The sequence below is a fragment of the Rissa tridactyla genome, chromosome 5 (genome assembly GCF_028500815.1).
Source record: "Rissa tridactyla isolate bRisTri1 chromosome 5, bRisTri1.patW.cur.20221130, whole genome shotgun sequence".
NCBI classification, from domain to species: Eukaryota; Metazoa; Chordata; class Aves; order Charadriiformes; family Laridae; genus Rissa; species Rissa tridactyla.
The window spans coordinates 79784483-79803722 of NC_071470.1; the positions used below are offsets into that span (position 1 = coordinate 79784483).

At 40.9% G+C, this 19240-nt stretch overlaps 1 protein-coding gene across 7 annotated transcripts in view; it reads left to right on the top strand.

Moving 5' to 3' along the window:
• The window catches only part of LOC128910454 (bifunctional heparan sulfate N-deacetylase/N-sulfotransferase 3), a 112784-nt gene that overhangs the window by 54825 nt on the left and 38719 nt on the right, over positions 1–19240 (top strand). The gene's annotated exons all lie outside the window — the stretch shown is intronic.

Sequence of the window (19240 nt, forward strand, 5' to 3'; positions counted from 1 at the left end):
CAAGTCCCCGCTGAGCTAAGTTCCATCACTGGGTTGGTGGACACCTCTGAATTCTGTTCCCCTTACTATACATGTAAGATAGTCTCCCAAAAGGAAATTAAATACAAGTAATTGCTAAGCAACTGATAAAGAAAAGGGGGTAGGAGTGGAAGTGTTTTCACACACGCCTCACCCCACCCAACACCCACAATTCTAAGCATGATTTGCGGAGTGTTTAACTCTCTAGTCTGATGAGAGCTTCTATCGAAGCACGTGCTTCAGTGGCATCTGAAAACAGCACAGGACTTCATGCCTGGACCCAAGAGCTATTCATAGGTAATGTGCATGTTGCTCGTCTTATAAGCAGGAGGTAAATGTGCTGAGCAAAAGTAAATGTCAACATAAATTCTGAAGAATAAACTGGATTGTTAGCTGCTTGAAATAGGTTTCCTACGTCAGGAGCTAGTTGCAACATTTCACCTTTCTTGTCTCTGTTTTAGGGCTCTTGCTTGCAAGCAAGGTTTGTGTTCATATTGGTCTTAAAAGCTTGTTCTGTCACTAAATGACTTGACAATTTCCATTTTAACATTTTAAGTTGTACATTCCCGAAGGTGACTTTTCACTCTCTGTGGCGCTGTTCAAGTGAGGCGGTAGTTCAGGGTCAGTAGGAGTAACATCTTAACATCATTTCTTGCTGCGTACCTCGCTTTCTTTTTGTGAAGGGTGTTGTTACAAAGTGGGTAGTTAGAGATCACCTTGCAGAACGGGTACTTGGTCTAGAAGCTAAAAATGTGTTAAAATGCTGATTGTTGCCTGGTTTGTGCTAAAAATAAGGGATAATGTTTTGTTAGAACTTTCATAATGGAAAGAGGAACTGGGAAAAGGAAAGGCGATGACAGCGCGGCGTGCAGCTGATGGCCACTTTTGTTTCATTTTCAGCTATGTTTTTGTTTTTCCCTTGTTAATACATTTGTCAAGCTGCAATAACCCTGTATATACTGTGTCCTTAAACAAAAGGATTGAACTTGTAGTTGCGCTTCAATTTGCTTTAAAATTGCAGCATATAGTCTTTTCCAAAACGTTCTCTGCGCATGCAATGATAAATAAGTTATACCTCCTAGATAACTGGGTGTTTTTCTTATGCAAACACGTTGCACGGGAGAGAGATGGAATAAAGGTGAAACTCAGTAAATGGAGTTTCTGTGTAGAACACGATGGCAGCATTTGAGTTAGGTGGGTGGGCATGCTTTGAGAATCTCCTCAGTGCAAACGCACATTGCAGGAAAGAAATGAGGTCTGACCCCACATCACTGGCAAAACTCCTGTTCTGCAAAAGCAGCGGTTTCTGGTAACAAAATGTGTAAAATCAAGCCTGAATGAATCTCTCGCTGTGTGGTGCGGTAGCAGTTCGAAGCGGTATGTTTTGTGGTGTTCCTCTTTGTGAGTGGCACCTTAGGGTTGTCATTTTAGGATAAGTTAGGGTGATTAATTGCCAGAATTACTTACCAGAAACAGGAGGCTATTGAGACAAATCTGATTAAAGCAGATACAAAAGGATAAGCTGTATTGTTTTGGGAGCATAATTTGCAGTATGTCAGAATGTTATCTTCCCAAAATAAAACTGTCAAATTAAATGGAAATAATATCATAGTGGAAATAACTTTTAAGTAGGATAATTTCATTTAGACAGAACCATGTTCTGAAACAGTGGAATCTGAAAAAGTGTTCCCTTCTGATTCTTCATCTTAAAGTTAAAATGTTGTATTAAGCATGTTGTTAGGGCTGTCAGATGCAATGCATCTTCATTACTATTAATATCAAAGGAGTTATCCTCTGTGGCACAATGACACGTGGAAGGAATGAAATAAAATCAATTTGTGGTAGTTGAAGATCCGTTATTGTAAAGTATATTTGCAGGTAATTGACATCCTATTAAACAGGAGTGTTTTACTGAGTTCTGCTGCATTGGCTGTGACAGAGAATTGTGCACTGCAAGTGTGAAAATAGGTTGCTAAATATAGACTTTGTATAATTTCAGTGCTCAAGATTAACTCTTTTCTACTAAGCTTAGATTTTTAAATACTAGCAATATAGAATTGGGTATAATGCTTTTTTGTGTTTTAATATTGTTTGACATGTCTCCTGTTTAATATTTTCTGGATATACTCATATTTGGTAGGACTGTGAGCTTGCCGAGAGTAAGGGGAATGTTGCTACATGTGCTCTGTTCATGCAAAGTAACCGAAACACTTCACAAAGCTTCCAGCATCCGGAGAACCTCTAGGATTGGTTCTGCTCATCCCCCTGGATGGGACAGAGTTTGGAAACTGGAGAGGTAATGCTGAACTGATAGCAAAAATAATCACTCATTAGCGATTCATTACCTAACTCAAGAAGGCAGCATTTATCTTGGGTCTTCTGACAAAAAGGCTTCTCTCTGTTGAGTGTCTAGAGAGCCTAGATTGGCTTGGGAAGGACTGATTCATTAAGCCCCTGAAGTTCAGGCACGAGTTACGTGAGCAAATTGAAAGCTGTGTCTGTAGTGTTCGTTCTTTGTGAGAGTTAAACTAGAGGGCCATCATAACAAAAGATATCCTAGAGGACTGCAGAAGTGAGAAGGGTAGTTGTTACATTGCAATTCTCATAGTTGCGGAGTGGCTGCGTTTGGAAGGCACCTCTGGAGGTCATCTGGTCCAACCCCCCTGCTCAAAAACAGGGCCCCGTCCAGGCACCTTTTGACTGTTTCCAAGGCGGGAGATCCTGATTCCGTGTAAGATAAGGTTTTCAAGGGAATTTCTTCTTCATAGACCTAAAGGAGACTTGCCAAGTGGCCAGAATAGTTAATATTTGGATGTTAGGCTAAACTGCCCTCTTCTTTAAGGTTTGTGAATTGGAGTTCAGCACTTAAAAAATGGCTCTCATAAGGTTAAGTGGTAATTTTTTATCAGTGTTACATATTGACCTCAGAAGAGGTCAAGTCAAAAGCAGACCCTCTAAATGCACCTCTCCTGCACCTCTAAAGATGAGGCAAAGTGGTGGTACTTCAGCTTGAGCATCTGTAGTGTCAGGGACGCAAGTGTAAAGAGCCCTTCTGAAAATCTTTTGACACAGCTTATGAACCTAAATCCTGTAAAACTAAGAAACGGTTTGTTTTATTAAACAGCAAATGAAGTTTATTCTAGTTTCACCACAACTTCTTCAATTAAAAAATATCCGAACAACTTGAAACTCTACGTAAGATTTTCAGGCTACCTGATTGTTACAGATTTGCCTGTCACTGTATAAAATCTGGACCGATAGAACATAGTTCTTCAACATAACATACTGAGTAACTGTCACTTTGCATCAACAATAACCATCCATCTTCGTATTTATTTACTTTATCTTTCTCTGGTATAATGGAAGTAATGGAAGAGAACATTTTCATAGTCTAATTGCCTCCCGCTTTGAAAATAAGCTTGGTAATGTCATCTCAACGTTCATTTTACAGTAACTTCTTTTTTTTCTGTCTCCTAATGTCTGTCAGGCAGGAGGGACCATTATGCTGTGACAACGTTATATTTTATTTTCCTTCTGTCTTTTAGAAGACTAAGAGCCTGCGCACTACAAATAATTCATTTAAGTGGACATACAGAGAAAATCTATCTAGATATCCACAGAGTACGTTTATGTTAATAGACCACGATTGTCCTGGCTGGCCGTCTACTAATTTAGTACCTTTTTTTGTTACAGTTACTCTTTGTGAAATTTTTATGACTATAAAGCATTGAGATTTTTCAAAGGGAAAAGCAGGTGATAATAGGGGGAAAACTAAATATGATTTTTTTTTTTTTCCCCTGTTGACAGTTTATGCAGTGCTGATGGTCTAGGCAGTAAGTTGGTCTACCTTTTCCTCCATTTCCCAATACATGCACTTTCTGTATTTCCTTAGGGGTTGATCACATTTTCAAAATGAAAAAATTAGAACACTGTGAAAATATTTTTTCCCAAATAATTAGCTGCGTGATCTCCTCTTGACTGTCCTATCCTTCATGTGCTTTTCAAAAGACATTTTGAATTGAAGTCAAGATGGGGATCTCTTCACTTTCTTCATTTAAGCCTAATCTTTTCCTATGCTTGTAATTATTCTTTTATAATTGCCAAGAAAAAAGCTTCCTGTTAGCCGTATCCATTACTGGGAAGGGGGACGAGGTATCTCTTTTTCCCTCATTCTCTTTTGTGAGCGCTTCTGTTAGTATGTGCACATCTGTTAGTGTCTGTGCATTGAAATGGGCAGTACACGCCTGCATCCGCCGGCTTTTGCCATTAGAGTCATTGAGGAACTGGAAAAGAAGAGCTGTCGTCTCTGTGTATCATGTGCGCCAAACGGCGTTCTGATGATGGAGAGGATTTAGCCAGAAGGAATAAATTCGTAGCATTTTAGTCTCCATCACTTGCAGCGTCTGTCATCTTGCCCGGATTTTGAGGTTTATAACGTAGACATCAAAGCTAGTCCTTTAACTTTCTGTAGCACACAATGTAGAAAAACTGCTCATTTTTAGGCAGGCACCAGGTTAATTGCACCTTAAAAGTATGTATTTGTTTCTGTTGTTCATAAAATGCTTCTAGGGTGACTAAGATAAAATATAAATATTTGCATTTGGTCAGATCAGTCGTCTTCCACGTTCCAAAGCCAGTGCTGTCACTTTTTTGTTATTTCCTTAGTGCATTGGTGGCCTAATCTTTCGTTTAATATAATAAAATTTTGTTTAATAACAGATTTCTCCCCCAAGAACTAATTGTTTATTCACTATAGTACAAACTCATCCACATTAGTCAGCACAGCTTAAATTACTACAGTTGTTTATAATCCATTAAGTGTCTTTTCACCCTATGTAGCATATGTGGAAAGAAAACAGAACTTCCCGTGGTGAAGTGTACCACTTGGGTATAAATTTAAAACACGCAGTGACATATCTTTTTGGTTACTCTTGCATGGAAATGTCCTAAATATTTGCCTTAGAAGAGAGGTGTAGATATATTTTTTTTGTTCAGACAGAATGGATAAAAGGTGCCGAAAACCTGAACTGTCAAGGCACAGGGTGGTTCCTGTCACAGGAGGAGGTCAAATTCTGTAAGTTAATTGCGCCGTCATCTATAGGATCACGTAGAAGGTTATCAGTAAAGAAATGATAGATGTGTCATCAAATGTTTCAGTTGCAGAACCACCAGAGATACTCACATCTATTTGGTTGCACTGAGCCCTGAATCTTTCCTTTGGGGAGACTGAAGAAATCTTTTTAATCACCTCTTTAAATGACATAAGGAATTAACTGTTTAGAACTTTTGTTCTGCTAAATCATTTTACATTCCCAATCTGTTAGCCGCAGTACCTTTATGCCATTGTTCTGTGTGCTTACTGTGCGTGTACATACATTCTTAATTTAACCTGAAGCTCCTAAGGTATTTTATATTGACTTGGATGAAATAATAAGTAAAAGGTACGTTCTGTCCTTAATAATATTCCTTTTCTTTGACTCTTTTTAACTGTGGCATGTCTGTAGCTGTCTGATGCCCCTGGAAGACTGATTTAACTTTTTGAGCGTATTGTTTCAGGTACAGTAGTGTGGAATATTATGCACTGTGAGGCAGTAGAGAATTAGATCTCATAACTAAAATATAACTTTAAAACAAGTTATAAACATTGTTTTATGTGTTCTGTGGGCTGCTACTAGCATATAGAAGCTTTACCAGCCAGTGATGCTAACGTTTAACTTCTAAAAGCAATTTGGTTTATGTACCAACTTCTGTGAATTTTAGTCTAGTAAGACCGATACAACTCTGCTCAATACAGCCCAGCTTTTGCGGGAGCTCATGGCTTGGCTTGGTTGGTTTGTCAGTGGTGTGTTGGAGTTGGTGTTTTTCTGAAAAATGAGGTTTTTGAAAAATAAAGCGGTTGGATGTGGTAGTCCTCAGCTCCATTGAACCTAGGAGAGTCATCAGGTTCTAGACATGGAATTTTGCAACTCAGTACTGATGTGCTGCAGCTTTTGAGATTGTTAGCAAAGCAGTTTAAGCTTTATTCTTAAAGGAGTAATATTCTACGTATCTATTTTCCTACTTGTTTATGCACCTGGGCCTAAAAGATGCCGAGTATTTTCTATTTCAAAGGAATCCCGTGGAAGTTCTGCACGTTCACAAGCGTGCACAGTCTGCACTGCAGAAGTGTCTTGCGTGGGAGAGTTGTGCCAGGAGAGCGGTACTGCCCCACGCTCCCTCATTTGGATTTATCGACTGCTGAACAACTCAACTGCCGGGTGCCCAGTCCTCTGGAGCATTAAGACAAAAGATATCTCAGAAGGATAAGGCAGACCACTAATCATAAAGTTGTTTATAGCTTTTTTTTTTTTTCCCTCTTCTGCTTAGTTTTGCAATGCTGGAGTAACCAAATCTGGATTGTTGGGGGTTTTTTGGTTTGGTTTTTTTTTTCTTTTTTCTTTTTAATTTAAAAGCTGTGTCACTCTACACTCTTATGCAAACCTAAACCTTGAAACAGTAATTTTTCAAGGATTGTGCCATCTCCTGTTATCAATTCAGTGGCAGGTAATTAAGAGAAGAGAAACCCGTCTCAGCTGCAGCTTTTTGTTGTCAAAGAGGCTGCAGAAACTGTTTCTCAGCGTGGTGAATCCCATGAGATCTTTGAGGGCGATGAGAATGATCTGCTTCAAGCTCTTCTACCCCAGCACTGGATTTGACTATTGGTTACACGCTCCCCAGTCTGTTTTCATGATAGAACCGAAGTAATTCATGGCTTCCATGAATCCACTGTTGATTTCAGACGTAAGTAGATGGGCATCATGGATACAGTCATCTACATCTTTCCAGAAAATTAAAGTTGTGGGGTTTTTTATTTTTTAGTTACGCGTGTTTGTGTGTAGTGGTGAATACTTTGCTGTCTTTAGGCTGAAGGAACTCCCTTACCAATGGTGTCTGCCTTTTGTGTTCTGATTCCTGTTCTTAATGGAATTGTGTGATGTATTTTATTTCAGTATTAAGCAATTATGCTCACCTGAGGTGAAGCGGGCTGTTTCTGCTTTTTCCCTTGACTTAGTTTATTGTGCAGAGACATCCTTATGCTTGAGCCATAAGTCTTCCCTTCCAAAGAAATCCACACAAACACTTACGTCCACCCAGCGTGCCAGCCTTCAGCAATCGTTTTTGGTTCAGAGCCAGGTAGTTAGCAAGTTCTGTCTTCCTCTCTCTTCTCAGAAACTTATCCCTTAAGAAAGTACATTAATATTTTCACGGATGAGGTGGAAATTCGTGAGATTCTGCACGCTTTGAGTACTGTCAACATAACCTAAGCTCAGCTCTGGGTTGATCCATCTGGCCGTGAAAGCAAAATCTGCCATTCCAAAATTTATGAAGTAAGTGAAATGCGTGTCAAGACATATTGAAGCCTTAGTGTGCATTGTAAGATGTTCACATCTACTGGATAATTTGTCTCCACTTAAAAAACCTTTTTCAGAGCTTCAAGGTCAGTATTTTAAAAGCTGCCTGTTGTTGTTCAGAGAGCAAAAGAAAGAAGTTGACAGAAGGCACTTGCTGGGCATAGATGTTGCAGAGTTAATGCACTAGACCTGGGAAAAGGTTCTAGCTCTGTCTGCGGCACTCTGTCTCTCCTGGAGGCAGAATTAGGAACGGTTATGTGCTGAAACCGCTTTCCGGCCTCCTGGCAGTGTATCCCTCAGCTATCCCGTTAGTCCATCTCTTTCTTTAGATTGTGAGTTCTCTTGGTCAGAGGCTCCTTTTGTTCTGTGCTTTTTGTTGCAAAAGCACTTTGATAATACAAATAATAATAATAATGCCGCTACAGCTTGCCACGGAGCTGTATGGATTCATTATCGCACTAGTGGCTGCTGCAAGACTTACTCTGGGCTTTTTCAGATGACAGGTTTGCCATCCAGTTCCTGCTGCTAATGGAACTGAATGAAATTTTCACAACTGACAAATAAAAACATATGCAGACAGATCTCGAAATTGTAGAAATTAACTGTAAAACATGATACCAAAATTGCACCTACCTCCTTCCCCATCTTCAGTCATGTCAAGGAGGAAGAGTCTGGCAAAAGGAGACAGATGAGGGTAGAAGTGGGACTATTTCATTAGTTTATTTTACAATACGGCTGCATGGAAAGCGTGCTTTCTTCTTACCTATTCATTCTGTAAGAAGGCAGAGCAGCTACGTGACTGATTCTTGGTAATTATGTTTACAAAACAAAGTAAAAGAGAAGCAGTTGGTTGCCAGTGTATGTCTAATCCCACATGGAATAACAATGCCCTATCTGCTTCCAATTCCAGTTTCTTTTTCTGTGTAAACTTCAACACTTGCACAAGGTAGAAGTGTTACTCTCTATTTAAAAATTAAGTCCGACAGAGCATAAAAACCTTACAACCAATTTTTAAAAATATTTACTGTTCAGGAGATTCCTTCTGATACTTTACGGTCCCGGCGATGAGTTAGTATTGCTCCTCAAAATATCTGGGATAAATAATAAATTAAATACCATTTTACGTTGTAAAAGTTATACTACAATACATTTGAAAATACAAATAGTGGAGAGGACAACTGGGAAGTCGGTGACTGTGCAGAGTAAGGCTCTGCAGATTCATTCCGACCCAAGTCAGTCGATTCATGCGACAAAGGCCCAGCAGCGCTGTACAGAGGAAAGGGATTAGGGCTGGGAACACCGCTTGCATTTTTGTGGAGCCAATAAGCCCCACGGCTCTACACCAAGCTCCCGTTCACTTGCCCTTTCAGGGTTAGCGCTCCTGGGAATAAGCCAACTGTCTCTGCTCCCATTTTAAAGCAAACTCGGACTAAAGGTAACTCAGAGCTGTCTTTGATAGAACTCTAATGGAACTGGCAAGGAGGCTGAAAAATAATTTTGCGTGTATGTAGAAGGTGGTTGTTTTATGCTACAAAACATTTCTCTTATCCCTTATCCTTTCTCAATGCCTTTGTTAAAGATAATAGAAATGTTGAAAATGGTAGTACTGAAAACAAGATGAATACTAAAATATACCCGAGTTTTTAAAGTAAGCTGGTTTGAAATTTAAGCTGACTATGAAAAATACCATTTTACATCAGGAAAGTACTTCGTCTTACTGACTGAGGAGGTTTTTAGAATATTGTGCTCAGTTGTGCACCACTTAATCAGGAATATTTAGAGAGTGCTTAGAGACACCAGGATAGCCAGGAAATTTCTGAGCAAAAGAGAAAATTAAAAAATACAGGCTAAGGAATTTGGTAAGTGATGATGACCAAAGCAGAAAGCAATGGGCTGCAGATGTCTGCAGCGTATAAACAGTGAGGATGGATAAAATATTTAACGTAAGGTACAGAGATATTTAAGTGTAGGCTAAATAGCCAATAAAAGTGGCAGAATAGAGGCCAACATCCAAAAGGAAGTAAAAAAGATTATGTAACTCCTTAAAAATTAGATTTGGCAAAAGGGTATGAAGTGTGCTGTTGGAAGGAATATAATACTGGTAGGGAATTTGTACTAAGATGTGTTCTCAATCTCCTACAGTATAATCAAATGCAGAGCTCAGTTTGGATTCGTGTGTCGGTCTGAGTCCGCAAGTGTAAGATTCGGCCACCTGGGAGATTGATCTATGTAGGTCTTGTCTTTTAGAAATGCAAACATTCGTGCAAAAACGGGAAAGGTGTGTATTAACACTTCTAACAAAATCATCCCCCTGTGTTTCTCGTATTAACGTCCCGTGTTTCACTAAAGTCTTGGGGTTTTCTTCTGCTGAATTGCGTCCCTTAGACTAGGTACCACGTAGGAGTCAATGAAACTGTCCAAATTTTTATTAACTTGAAGTAAGTTCTTACCCTGTCTTTTCTGTGTTGACTACATATAATCATAAGAAATATGGCTTGAGAAAAGAGGTATACCTGTTATTTTATGCAAGCTTGTCTTGCTTGCTTTCTCTTTTTCTGTCATTTCTTTGATGGCGATGCTGATGTAGCAGGGGAATTACATTCAGCAACTTTAGAACTACTCATAAAGAGAAGGGGAAAAAAAAAAAAATATTTGTGATCCTTAGCTGGTGAGCAAGCTGAAGACCGAATTCCCAGCTGTTTCTCACATGGAACTTTCAGACAGAAAGAGAAAATGAAAATCTTGTGGTCAAAGTTCTTTTTTGGGTTTTTTTCTGTCCATAGAGGTGGAGCGTAGAGAGAAAAAGAGCTTTCAGTATGCCTCAGCTCACCCCAAACATAGGGACAAAGGTAGACAGACCTTAAGAGAAGCTCAGGAATCTTTCTGGATCTGTTAGGGGAAAAAAAACCAACTGAGAAACACTTATGAATGGATTGTGTCATTGTTGTGTTGCCCAGCCTGGGGAGTGGTCGCTTTATTTAACGTGCCGGTGATGTGGTAGCTCTGCTGTGCTTTACCAAACGGCAAGAGCAACTGGCTCTATTGTGGTTTTTACATAAATCAGAGGGTTCGAGTCTTCATTTATTTGCACTTTATTTGTTCTCTAGTACGTAAAACTAAGCATTAACACAAATCTTGTGCTTGTCCAGAAGCTTTAGTCTTACTAGGGGGGAAAAAAGTATCAACTAAGAAGTGAACGAACCCCAAAGTGTTTCTCTTTGATTGGTACCAACATTTTAGACGTTGCTTGTACTGTCCAGTATTTCTTTCAAGCCACCTTAAAGCAGCTTGGTATACCTTGGTCTGTGGAACTGAGTTTTTCTGTGATCACGTAACAGATTTATACTGTAATTGTAGCTGCTGTTGCTCAGTGATCACTGTCTAAATGCTGGGAAAGATATTGTAAAAACTTAGCTGTTTTGAATTTGTGATCATCTATTTAATGATGTAGACAAAACTTTGAAATTTTGTTTATTTAAAATTCTGCTGAGCAGGAAGTGCAGGCTTCAGGCTTACGGGGACAAGTGGGTCTTAGTTTATCCAGGCTTGGGCATTGATGTCCCGAGAATACTGACATTGAAGAAAAAAAGTAAGACTGAAGTTTTTTCAGAAGGCCATACTCACAGACTGTTGGAGTTTGCTGTGTACAACACTGATACCCATTTTTACTTTCATTTCCTAAAGAAATCGGGTTGCCTTTGCCAGACCAGCAGTTAAGCTGAAAGAGAACAGATTTAGATTGGACATAGGGAAGGGATTTTTTTATGATGAGGGTGGTGAGATGCTGGAACAGGTTGCCCAGAGAAGTTGTGAATCATTGGAAGCGTCAAGGTCAGGTTGGATGGGGCTTTGAGCAGCCTGGTCTGGTGAAAGATGTTCCTGCCCATGACAGGGGGTTGGACTAGGTGACCTTTGAAGGTCTCTTCCAACCCAAACCATTCCATCATCAATCTGATGGCATTTGGACCTGCTGGCGGGTTTTGGTCCAATGTGACAGATACGGTCAGTTCTCAAAGACGGTTAAATTCCTGCTGGTGTTCTGGAGTTTAGAGTGGGGTAAGACATGGACGTAAAGCAGTACCTGTGCTGGAGCAGGGGCTTCAGAGTGAGCTCTGCATTTGTCCTTCACTTTGACCTGCCCCTGGCTAATCCATGCGCTGTGCCTTGGAGCTAGTGATAGCACGTGCTGTCCCTTTTTCCTCTGGACAGGGGGTGTGGGGCAGAGCGGGAAGGGAAGGGAGGTGCTTTGGAGACCTGATGGGGAGGGTAGGTCCTAGGCAGCAGAGTGAAAGGGAGTGTGGGCACTATGGGAATAGCAATTTGGGAACGACATTTATAGGAAACTAGGTTTTATGGAATACATTTCTTGGTTTGTGTGCAGGCCATGGGTGTTAAGGTAAACCTGAAATCTAAATTGCATCTCTAAAAGCCTTGGCATTTTGGACAGAGTAATGTAGCCACTGACAAAGTTATCAGAGCGGAGCAGATGTAGTGACCCAGCTACAGCTTCCTGTGCATTCAGGTGAGGCCGTGATCGTTTCTGCTGCTGGGAGGTTATACCTAGAAATTCTCCCAGTGTTGAACCTTCTAGATATTTTCAGCATTTGGTGGCTGTAGAGGGCCGCGTGTTGCCAAGAGCAGGGTATAAAAGGGCCCTAAGCAGCATGCGGTGGCGGGTAAGGGAGCACAGGCTTTGCCGCAGCAGAAGCTCGTGGCCAGCCCGTGCAGCAGAGGACGGCCTTGCTTGGAGAGTAGCCCATGTCCTCCAGCCGAGCTCTTGCCTGCTGTGCCTGTTGGCTGTAGTGAAAGCTGGAGATAGTGTCTGAGGAAGCGTTAAATAAGAAGCAAATGCGCTGTTGATGATGAATGTGGGCCTAGGAGCTTGGGTAATAACCTCTGTTCTGTCTGAGCTGGATCACTAAAAATAGAGGCACCATTAGACTGAACAGCCATGCCATTGTTTTAACTTCTATGACAAAATATTGTGCATTCTACCAAACAGGAGCTGAAGCGGTAAAAGTGCGGGTTGTCTGTTGGGGGGGTCTGCGTGAATCAGTGACAGCTCTGACTGCTGATGGGATGCAATGGAGACAAGCCAGACTAAGCAGGCACAGCAGAGTGGCCCACAGTGAACTGGAGTAGGATCTGAACTACTCTGTTCCCCTGAGAGGTGGCCCGTCGTGCTCAGAGCTGAGGCAGCTGGCAGGGGGGTGACTCTGCTACCTGAACGCTTGCCTTGTGGCTAACAAACCTCCGTTTCCCGCTGTACTGACTCATCGACGATCACCAGATCGCAAGAACTTAAATGGATACTTATGAAGATACTTTAAATGCATTTTAGAGTCACTTTGGTTTTACTTTGGAGTTCTCTGAGAACTTGCCTCTTCATACTTGGAGTTTCATAAGCAGATGAAGCGTTAGGTAAAAACGCAAGAACCCACAAGTTTCGTATTGAATCCTGCCTGACCAAAACCCAGGGAAAAATATCTCATGCAGCAGTAGGGTGATTATTAGGCCTGGTGTTTTTTTGACCTTTAATGAAAAGAAATGCAGGATTTTGTTTCTGTTAACTGCAGAATAACGAGCTCATTTAGCTGTTTAGTAATAGTAACCTCCTTCATCAAAGTACAGTTTAATTAAGAGCTAATAATACACAATTTCATATGGAGTCCTGAAAACAGCATCCTAATTTCTTTACTTTATTAAATAGTGTTGGCACCAAGTATTTAAAACCTTCAACTCACCTTGCCATAATTAGCTTATTCTCATTAGCTGCTGTCTCAATGTCCGAGAAGCTGGTGAAGGAAGTTAGAAATATTTCTTAAATCGCTTGGTTGTACAAATTATTTACCTAGGTGAAAGAGCCTAGACAGGCTATTGAAAATACATAATTGGACCATCATCAAGATCATTATGGTATGTGATATTAAAAAAACCTCCAAATGAAGACCCGGTAACATTAAAACAGTGTGTTCTGATGACAAAAAAAATTTTTGATTGAAATCATTTGAGATGTTTTCCAAAGTGGCTACTTACATTTTCAGTACCCTTTAGTGGACCTCAAATGCAGATACCTGATGACAGCATCTGTGCACATAAAATAAAGCTGTGGCGCCTGGATTTTTCGTAAATGGGGTCTAGTGTCTCTTATATTGGACACTGAAAGACCAAGATGCACGTAGCTGGGCTCCCGCCTGAGATCTCGTCTTATTGACACTTTGCAGAGAAGCTGGGTTACCCAGTTAATGGCGCTTATTGAATTTATCGGGAAGACTCACACCGCCTTCTTTAACTGGCGGGTATGGGCCTTAATATTATAGGAAGTCAGGTAAGACACGCAGGCGGATGGGTGTGGCAAACAGTCCAAATTAACCCAAGCAATCAATGGGAGCTTTGCCTGTCCTGTGTGTTTAAAGAGTCGGGCTCCAAGGCATCCCTGTTTGATAATTTAAAAACACGATTGCTGCAGGTAGAATCTAGCTGTCAGTAAACTAAAATAACTTTTAAGTAACTGAAACCAGGTCCTTTGTTTCATCTCCAAGGGATTTTTGCACCCTTGCACCCAAATTCTACCACGTTACCTGGCCCTTTGTAAATAGCCATCCCGCTGACACGTGGTACTTTTGAACTGTTACATCTTTTGAAGGACTTGGTAGACTTACCAAAATCCATGTTTTTTAATGAAAGAATGATTTGTTTCTTGAAGCTGCTGTGTCTTAATAAACAATTTCCCCCCCATTTAAATTTTGTTGTACAAAGCGGCAGGATCAGTTGTCTTCAGCTCACGTGGCATCTGATATTTCAGAAACTGGAACACAGGTGTTGTCAGCGGTTTAGCTTTTCCATCACTGTTTCATCAGGCTTTCTATTTTTGCTGGACTGTGTCCTCTTGGACACCTTGCTTCCACCAAACTGTAGAGTAGTGTCCTTTCCCCGCTTACACAGTTTAGGGTCTGTTGATAAGTTACGGTCTTTGCCTGCTAAACACTGCAGAAAAAGCTGAAGGTTTTCTGCGGTTTCTTCTCCGGCCCCCTCTGTAGTGTCAGCTCTGTTAACAGAGTGCACAAAGGAAATTTAAGCATTCTTCTCTTTTTGTCTGAAGGATATTCAGCGTATTTTTTCAGCTACACCCAGTATACGCAAAGCAATTATTCTTTCTCCTGCAGAGATTAAATGTTTATGGTAATGGGTGTCAAAATGCTAATCCTGGAAATCCAGAAAGAATAGACGTTGAATTTTAATGATCTTCCAAAATACATAATTTATCACGAGGGAAACATTTTTTGTCAGAAGCAAAATTGTCTGTCTAGTAAAATAATGATTCCCAGCCGTTTGGGATGGACCTTCATTGAGGCTGTCTTCTCTTTCCTCTTGTCATGCTGCCTCTCGTTGCCTCCAAACACCCTAAATTCTTGCCCGCTGCCTTCCCATCCCCGATCACTGCCACAGTTTCTTGAATGTCAGCCATCACGGTCTCGGTGCTTCTCGCTGTCAGGCCCCTACCACACTGCTGCTACATTTCTTATGGATCCCCACTGCTCTCTCCCCCTCATCACTCCTTTCCCAAGGCAGCGTGTCCCCTCTCCTCCCTTTTCTGCCATCAACCTCAGCAGTGCCAGGACGAACCCGGGACTGATAATTGGGCTCAGCTCGTTAGCCTGGCCTCTCTTCTGTGCCATGTATTGCCTCTAGTGGTGGGCACTTCACTAGTGCCTTTAAAGTTTAGGGATAATGCAAATTTCAAATATCGACTGTTGAACTCTGAAGAGAAGCACAATACTCTAAAAATCATAATTTTTATATGCATCATAAATGCAAACTTCAGTCACGTATATGTTGTGTTCCTCAGTTCTCTTTTCCATTTCCTCCACAACCCTCTTTTTTTCTTTTTTTTTTTTTTTCCCTTACAACCAAGGGGATTTACAACGTGGATAGAAACTTCCGAAAAGACCAGGTTCTGCAGAAGGGAAAGCCGGAGGGAGGCAGGTGGTGTGCTTATACCTGTGCAGGCAGCTTCAGTTGCAGGACTCTCTTCTCAGAGCATGGACGTGCTGGGGAAAGGCAAAATGATGTCACAAAAAGTGCAAACTAAAAGGACATCACATCGGTTACAGCTCATTAAACCCCTATATTAAGAACTCCACTCAGAAGTTAAAATGGCTTTGGTTCTGCTGCTTCCCTCTCTTGCAGGGATTAAACTGAAGAGGAAATCTGGCACAGAAAATTAAAGCTACTTCTGCATAAGAGCAGAATAAAGGCCCCATAAAGGGACTTCGTGTGCTTAACTCGTGTGCTTTCACATTACACTTTCTATTAATTTATTTCACCTTTTCAGAAGGTCCTTGCCTATATTAAAGAGCCAGTATGGTATTAGAAGTTTTCCTCAAAAGCAAAGTAATTCCTAATTTAATGGCTCCTTTGATAGTATTGTTAGACACGATATAGTAAAGGAAGCGTTGAGAGATGAGATCTGCTTCCTGAAAAAAGGGGAAGGAGATAGGCTTTTTGGAAAATTATCAAGCTGACCTTTCTTGCCTTTGTTACTGACATGAAAGCATGTGCTGATTTGAAGCTTAGGATATTAAGGCTGCGGCATTGTGAGGCGATGTCTGTCTGCTTGCCAACTTAGTCAAAATCCATGTGATTACAAGTAAATTAACAGCGTTTTGAACTATTCTGCTTTTCAAGTGGCTAAGTTCTTTGGCAGCTTTTGAGAAGGAAAACAGTCATAAATATGTTGGTATGACTACAGAAAGAAGTCATAGTTCCTCTTTGGTCTGTCAGAGTTCAACAAAGCGTTCTTGATTTATTTGTTTGATCAGCCAAGATGTTTGGGTTTGATTATTTTTGTGGATGCCGAAGAAATTACTGCTGTCCGTTTGCCAAAGATAGGTTGACACTTGTGACTTCTCTGTGCCAAATTATGAAGTGAAATCATGTGAAGAGATATTTGAGGGCAGGAGGCAGGATGGTTTCCTGGCTGTGGAAATGGAAGCAAGTTTGGGGATGTAAGTTTTATCCTTGGCTTTACTGCCGATTTACTTGAGCAGGAGCTTTTGACAGCCCATGTCATCTGTCTGTGCCTCTGTTTGTCCTGTCTGTAAGATGAGAAAAATCAAATAAAATTGTTTCCTCTGTAAACAGAGTTGGTATTTCTGAATGAAAAGTGATAAAAAGAGCTAAACATTATGGTTGTAAAGGAAGAAAGAGGCCATCTATACAAAGGCAAGAATTTTCATACGTCTCCATTGCATGAATATTTCAATTAAAGAATAATTCTCATGGTTCCTTCTGTTCATTTGTGATCTTGGAGTCCGTTTTCTCCTAAATTCTCAGTCAGCTGAGATCCCAGTGGCAATTACAGCAGCGTACATTTGCTGAGATGTTTTTTCAGAAATTAAATAGAAATAACTTAAATGGAATTATGCTGATTAATCATCTGAGAATCTGTCTTTATTTACAACATAGGTGATTTCTTATATTCCTTTCGTTATGCTATAAACTTCTCAGATGCAAGGATTGAAAGAACTCTGTTGTTTTGCTGCTGTTATAACTTTTGTCTATTGATTGTGACAAGGCCTTTTTTCTGAGATTATTTTAGACTTGGTGAAGAAGGGGGTCTTTCATCATATATTGACTTCTCACATTTGATTTCTGGCACAGGGAATTTCCTAAACCTAGTATGTGAGCTTAGGAAAAGTTGAAAAGAAAGTACTCCATTGTAGCTATGTACATGAAAGCGATTATGCAGCTGGCAATTTATTTTCCTTATAGTACCAGTGGAAGTATAACATAAGTACTAAATAATTATTTATAAACATAGGAAGGCTTTACTAAACAGTTTTTACACCAGTACTGAAGATTATATTTTATTTATATAACATCTCATACCCAGAGGGACTGTTCATAAACCAATCATAAAATAAACAGAAAATATCACCAGCTTACTTTCAGCATATAAAACAGCATTTAGAAAAGAAATTTCAGGCTTTTCCGCCCCCTACTTTTCTCTTTTTCTGTCTTTATGATAGAAGCTCACAGTAATAGGCCCTGCCATCTGCTGCTATATATTTTTCATGAGTTGTAACGTTTTGTTTTTAGAACCTGAAAGATGAGTAAAATGTCAAGTCACCCAGAAAATAATCATAGGCACGACAACTCAAATGTTATCTCGGCTTGTCTGTACAAGAAGTGGTTCACAGCGGGTCTGTGCCCTCCGTCTGCAGGTGGAGCAGCGACGCCGCTGGTACGAGCTGATGCCTGTTGGAACACCACTGCAAGGCTTTAGCAGAAGATCTCCTGTTGGTTTTAGTGAGAGTAATGTGGCCAGAAAAACCCCAGCGGCGTCCCTTTCAAAGTTTGTCCTGTAGAAGGTGAACTTCAGATTTCCTTTAGAGTTTCGTGTTATTTGGGGTGTCTTACTGTGACTGCTGGCCTAAATAAAATGCAGCCACCAGGCAGTCATTGAGGCGAGAAGGTAGTCCCTACACAAGCAAAATTAATTCCCAGCGAAGAAGTAAACTCGGTGGTGTTTCATCGTAGAAGTGTCATGGGCTTTTTACTGCCTTTCCCCCCCTCTCTGATTTGAAAGCCCGGGTTTGCGACTCCCCTGCCAGCCCTGTAGCTGCAGCGTGCCGGGGAGGTGCAGCAAAGGTCTCCTCCCAGGGCATCTTTCTCTGGCATTTCCAACTGCGCTTTGTTTTTCCCATTCTGTTTTTCCATCATGCTGAGACTAGTCTGGAGCTGAGAAGGTGTTGGAAAGGTAGGGGAATAAGACCTTCAGCTCAAAAAATGCTCACAGTTCTTAACTTAATTTGGAGGGAAAGAACTGTGCAGCCCATTCATGCCACCTTGCTGTCAAGCTGTACTCAGGATCTCTTTCATTTGACAATATGTACTCTTAACATAAGAAGTGCATAGCCATATCATCTGCCTCCTACATTTTTAACCGTGCAAAGACAAAATTATTTCATTGAATAGGTTCCCAAGAGCTCAAGGATGGTTTTCATAATAAATCCTCTGCAGATTTGCTACCTTTCATTAGAATAAGAAGTCTCCTTGGTGATCTTTGCACTTTCAGCCTGTGCAAAAGCCCTCGTTACAGTGTTGCAAGATTTTTTTCTCCTAATATTCCACTTCAGAAGTCTCGAGCTTGTTTTCAATTATCTCTATTCTGTGCTTCATTTTACTCATTCCTTTAGAAAGTCCCTTGTTCGCAGAACATTTTTCAGGCTTCCCAGTGATAGAAGATGATCTTTACCTTACTAGTTCTGTTCTTTGAAACTGCCTGTACTGTTGTCGCTGGAGCTACACTGCTGAGGAAGACGGTGGGAGAGGCAAGTTAATTCCCAATCTGAGAGGACCTTAAGAAATAGGAGGCAGAGAAGTGATGGTCCTTTCACAGATCTAGTTTTGTGATTAGTATATATTTAATGAGTATGCTTAGGCATAGTGTTCTGGTCCGCTGACATGGTGAACAAGGCAAGTACTACGGATGACTCAGAATTGAAACTGCTCATGTTTTGTCAGCAAAACTCAAATTTGCAACCCCCAGGACAGGGACAAATGACTGTCTCTCCTCCTATTGCTGCAGACCAGCTCCCTCGAGCACCAGCTTCCGTGAGCCAGCCAGAGCTACAAGCTTAGTGAGCTCGCCGAGGCCTCGGATGCAGGATAGCAGAGGGACGGAGAGTGGCTGTGTTGTGGTTTGGGCTATGCTGGCCACTAAATCCAGGTCCAGCCCCACCTTGGGCGAGTAAAATTACTGAAAAGAACATTGGTTCTGTTTTACCTCAAACCAGGACAGGCTGTGTTCCTGCTTCAGGTAGCGC